Source organism: Gracilinanus agilis, unplaced genomic scaffold (genome assembly GCF_016433145.1).
Source record: "Gracilinanus agilis isolate LMUSP501 unplaced genomic scaffold, AgileGrace unplaced_scaffold51553, whole genome shotgun sequence".
NCBI classification, from domain to species: Eukaryota; Metazoa; Chordata; class Mammalia; order Didelphimorphia; family Didelphidae; genus Gracilinanus; species Gracilinanus agilis.
Window position 1 is genome coordinate 148 of NW_025386414.1, and position 5,335 is coordinate 5,482.

General features: G+C 39.7%; 1 long non-coding RNA gene across 1 annotated transcript; it reads left to right on the forward strand.

Moving 5' to 3' along the window:
* The first annotated feature begins 316 nt into the window (after positions 1 to 316).
* Positions 317 to 4,906, forward strand: LOC123255760. Its single transcript, XR_006506792.1, has 3 exons — positions 317 to 377; positions 565 to 657; positions 4,543 to 4,906. It is a non-coding gene; the product is annotated as an uncharacterized LOC123255760 (long non-coding RNA).
* The last annotated feature ends 429 nt before the right edge of the window (positions 4,907 to 5,335 follow it).

Consider the following 5,335-nt stretch of genomic DNA (forward strand, 5'->3'; position numbering starts at 1 on the left):
CACTGAGTCACCTAGTTGCCCCCAATACTCTTATTTTATAGGTGAGTAAATCAAGGTTCAGTCTTCCTTTCTCTGAACCTACAAAAAGTGCCTACTTAGTGTTCCAGTATTGTTTTTGGAAAGAAATTACATGGAAATAATGCTATAAAGGTGGCCCCAAACCTGATACATATATGTTTTAAAGGCACAAGAACTTATTATCATACATGGAAAAGGCCTTTAGAGCTGTAAATGGCTAACCTAATGAGAAAACATTTATTAATATTGTTTGTCAGTGGCTGAATCGAGGACTCAGCTAAATGTTTCCCCTTCCTTTAGGAACTGTTGACACGCCATCTCTGCATGACAGAATCCAGGCCAGCCCGGACCCCAAAAAGGTAATAGTGCTCCCCTTAATGTTTGCTGAGACTCGATTGCCCTTCTAGTGGTGGCTGAATCACATCAAATGGTCTGGATTAAAAATCGAAAGTGGCCCAGGGGCCTGCTGGCGTGGACCAGCAGAGGTGCCTGTGGTGGGACCCAAAGTTCCAGGTACATATTTCTGCTAACGATGTGTGCCCACAGGCACTGAGTGACTTCCTGAGCAGACAGAAGATGGGGAGGCTAGCAACGGCAGAAGAAGTGGCCCAGTTGTGCGTGTACTTGGCTTCTGACGAAGTGAGTGCTTTCTCCTCCTGGGAAATGAGTCTTGCCTCTCTCATGGTCCCACATCTGCTCATCAAGAATGGTCATTTTATGGGGGGAGCAGGGTGGCTCTGTGAATTGAGAGCCAGGCTCAGAGAGATGGGAGGTCCTGGGTTCAAATCTGGCCTCAGACACTTCCTAGTGGTGTGACCCTGGGCAAGTCCTTTGACCCTCATTGTCTAACCCTTACTGCTTTTCTGCCCTGGAATCAATACACAACACTAATTCTAAGTCAGAAGGTAATGGTGTAAAAAAAAAAATGATAATTTTAGGGAGCAGGCAAACATCATGGTGGTGTGGCAACCCAAAAAGGTCAAGTCACAATATAACTTGTTCAAGGAAAAGCTAATAATCACCTTCTTTTGATTCGTCTTCACCTCTTTCTCACTACCTTTTACTTTTCTTTGCTTGTTTTAAAACTGCTACCTTCTGACTTAGAATTAATACTAAGTATTGGTCCTAAGGTAAAAGAACAGTTAGGGCTAGGCAATATATATAAACCCTTACCAATTCTGTCTTAGAATCAATTCTGTGTATTGGCTCCAAGGCAGAAGAGTGGTAAGGGTAGGCAGTGGGGATTAAGTGACTTGCCCAGGGTCACACAGCTAGGAAGTATCTGAGGCCAGATTTGAACCCAGGATCTCCCATCTCTAGGCCTGATTCTCATTTCACTGAACCACCCAGCTGTCCCCCAAATGCATTAATTTTTTTTAAACCTTACCTTCTATCTTAGCAATTCTGTGTATTGGTTCCAAGGCAGAAGAGTGGTAAGGGCTAGGCAGTGGGGGTTAAGACTTGCCCAGAGTCATACAGCCAGAGTCACATAGCCACACAGTTTCTGAGGTCAGATTCAAACCCAAGACTCCTGGCTCTAGATCTGGCTCTCAAACCACTGAACCACCTTGCTGCCTCTTATTCTCTAAGCTTCTTTAAAAAGCTGTCTTTTTCATTAGCCCCTGTCCTTCATTTTTCACAAAGTAAAAACTAAGGGTCAAAAAACAATAAAATGGTCATCACAGAAGAATTTATTGCTGGGAAGGACCTTAGAGACATCAGATCTACCCACTCATTTTGCAAACGAGAAAATTGAGACTCAGAAAATTTTTGCAAATTACCCAGAGACACACATTTAGTAAATAGCCAAGGCAGGACTTGAACTCAGATCTTGCGGACTCCTAACTCCAGTTTCTCTAGCCACTTCATCACTGAGCTGCCTCAGGTGACAAATAACAAAAATTACTCAACGATGTAAGTCACGCCAATTAACTTCCTGTATAATAAGGACCTCAGGTTTAGTCCGTTTGAAAGAACCATTTTAATTATGCCCAGGGGATATTTTTGGCTCATAAAATTTATAGCTTGGGGAGAAGGAGAGGGTATTGAGAGTGGTTTGTTTTAGGAAAATTCCACCACTCAGTTTTTATGGATTCCAACCAGTGTATCATCGATATATAAGGAAATGACTTGGATTTTTCTTCCACTCTACATTAACTGTTTGCTGCCCATTTCTTCCTTAATATATAGTGTCCATGTTTTTGGTAAGGAACCAGGAAAAAGGAAAGAATCTTGTTAAGACTAAAAGATTCTCTCCCTCTTTACATGACCCCTTCTTTTGTTAAGTGATCAGAGAACACAACTGTTGTGCTAATTCAATGGTCAAGGAACCGGACATGGAAAAGGAAAAGTGGCCTTGGCGGGGATGATGGGATTGTGGAATTAGGCCTTCAGGCCATTTGGTTAGCAGACCTACCAAAAACTTATTGAAGTGGAAAAATAAAATGTAATCTTGCTGTCACAGAAGATATTGACTCTGAAGGTAGAGGATTTGGGTTCACATTAACCATTCTGAAACTGGTGGTGTTGAGCAAGTTGTTAACCTCTGTTGGCCTCAGTTTTCTCGTCTGTAAAATGAAACAGTTAAATTTAGGGAGGTCCTTTTCAAGCTAAATATATGATTCTGTGATTCTTATATTCTTTCCAAGACTTAAGATTTGAAAGAGATTGATCAGACAGATTCCTTAGAAAATTATTAATGGAATAGGCAGTTGGGAGTTTTCCTCCAGCTCTTCAAGACTTCAGTGATTTGTGATTTTTAGCGATTTGGGGATTCCCTCCATTGATGGGAACTGCCACTCCTCTTTGACCAAGTAGAAGGTCTTTGTGAGTTGTGGCTCAAAGACTCATCATCACCCTACAGACAACTGGTACGAGCCTGTCCAGCCTTAACTAGGTAGGACTCACTCAATCTTCAAGATTGTGTTAATGGGTAGGACCTGCCAGGATTTACATTCTGCTTGGAGCTCCTGGGGCCACCTCCATGCCACAGGGAGGCATCGGAAGAGCATGCTGCCAAAAGATCACGTCTCCACAGGCTATGAAAATCAATGACCACTGTACCATTCATCATCAAAAAGGACAGTGGGAGTCATTAGAAGAATGGAGACTTGCATGTTCCTCTTACATCTGACTTCCTTAAGATAGATATACATATACACTGTATACTATCCCTATGAATAATAAAGCATGTTATATATATTTATGAAATATATACACACAACACTTATTTTTATTATTCGTAGGGATGGCATACAGTAATAACTAAATCGTTTCAGGGCACGACACTCAATTCTTTATTCCAAGTTGATGTCAGACTGATTGAAGTGAGAAAAAAAGGGAGTGTAATGGCTACTCTTGGAGTCAGAACATCTAACCACTTCCAAATCCATCTAATTATTCTTTCTCAGCTTTACCATTATCCATCTTCTCTATAAGAACCTCCTATCAAAATTGTTTTTCTTTGTATCTTCAGAATTTCTTGAGAGCTTTCCTGACTTCCCCTGTGGGACTATAGTTCCTGAGGTCTTACCTATCCATTTTTTGTCCTCTTTGAAATCTTCTCTCCCAAAATCTAAGGTGCATGACTGATTCTGCATTCCCTTCCTCTACTTCTCCAGCACAAACTCTAGAAGGGAGTGATCTCTTCCCCAAAAAGTTCCTCTTGTTTCTACTCCAGCCACTACTTCCTTTTGGTAGGTAAGGACCAGATCACAATAGAATTTTCCTTTATTGGTTTCTAAAAGATAGAACTATCACCAAGGCAAATTGGTAAGTTAGCATATGCTCCCTGTTTGGCAAAGGGAATATTCCAACTGATGTCAATGGGGTATAATGCTGTTGCTGTGATACCATTACCAGAATGGATTATTTCCTCTTTTGTTTTGGATTTTTGCTGGCAGCCACAGCTACCTGCCTAATCCTTCAAGTTTTGAGCCTCTAAGACCATTTCTCTTTTAAAATCTCTAGTTAGCTCCAATCATCTCACATCTCAAGGTTTTTGTGTTGTTTTTTTCATAAATCTGCAAGTAAAGCTTTACCTTTACACAACTGCCACCCCCAATTCACTGGGCAGAGTACCTGAGTCAAACTAAATACACTATCTTTGCAGATTATGGACACCAGGCAGAATTTAGGAATTTCTGATTATTGCACAAAGCCACATAGCTTGCTGAGAGCTAGCTCTGAATTCTTAGAATTCACAATGAAAAGAAAGCATTTTATTGCTGTCACCCACATGTGAGACTTCATCAGCAACACAAGACTGACTCAGAAAGTCACTAAGTTACGCATGTGGATTTTAATTGTGGAGAGTGTTTTGAGTAAGAGTGTGTGTGAGAAAGGGTGGGGAAAAGGGAAAGTGAAGAGAGAGAGAAAGAGATTGGGGGAAGAGAGAAAGAAAGGGAAGAGAGAAAGGAGGAGAGAGAGACTGAGAGTGAAAGAGATTGAGAATGAGAGAGAGAGAGAGAACATAAAGTCATAAATATCTTTAATCATTTTTCCCCCTTATATTTGTTATTACAGTCTGCCTATATGACTGGTAATGATGTCATCATCGATGGAGGCTGGAGCTTGTGATTTCTAAATCATAACAGTGGAAGAGAAGCCCCTTCATAGTTAGGCTGGGTTTGAATACAAATTGTAATCACTTACAAATTTATGTAGCACTTAGTGGTTTAAAAATCACACCCTTAAATTTCATTGCTAAAGGATACATTGAATTTAATCAGATATTTTCTTTTATTTCTCATAGAGACAAATCATAGTAATTGTCTACATTGATTCAATTGGAAGGTATTCAATCTATTACACAATTCTGAAATATTCTTGGTCTTTTTCTGTCCTTTTGAACTTTTCAGACACTCAGAATAAAATTATGTTATATTCAGTTGTTGTTTTCTTTTAAAGCTATGTGTCATTTTTAAAAATTTTCAATTAAAAGCATTCCAAAGTGGAAATAATATATTCATTGGTCTGGGGCAGCTGGGTGATTCACTGTATTGAGAAGAGCCAGACCTAGAGTCGGGAGGTCCTGGGTTCAAATATGGTCTCAGACACTTCCCAGCTGTGTGACCCTGGGCAAGTCACTTGACCCCCATTGCCTACCCTTACCACTCTTCTGCCTTGGAGCCAATACATGGTATTGATTCTAAGACAGAAGGTAAGGGTTTAAAAAATATTTTTAAGCCCTTACTTTCTGTCAGGTATAACATGTATATGTTATATGTTTATATTATAAATGTATAGTACATATTTATTTTATACATTTTATACATCTAGTATAAATTTATATTTATACATTTTATATATTTTATAC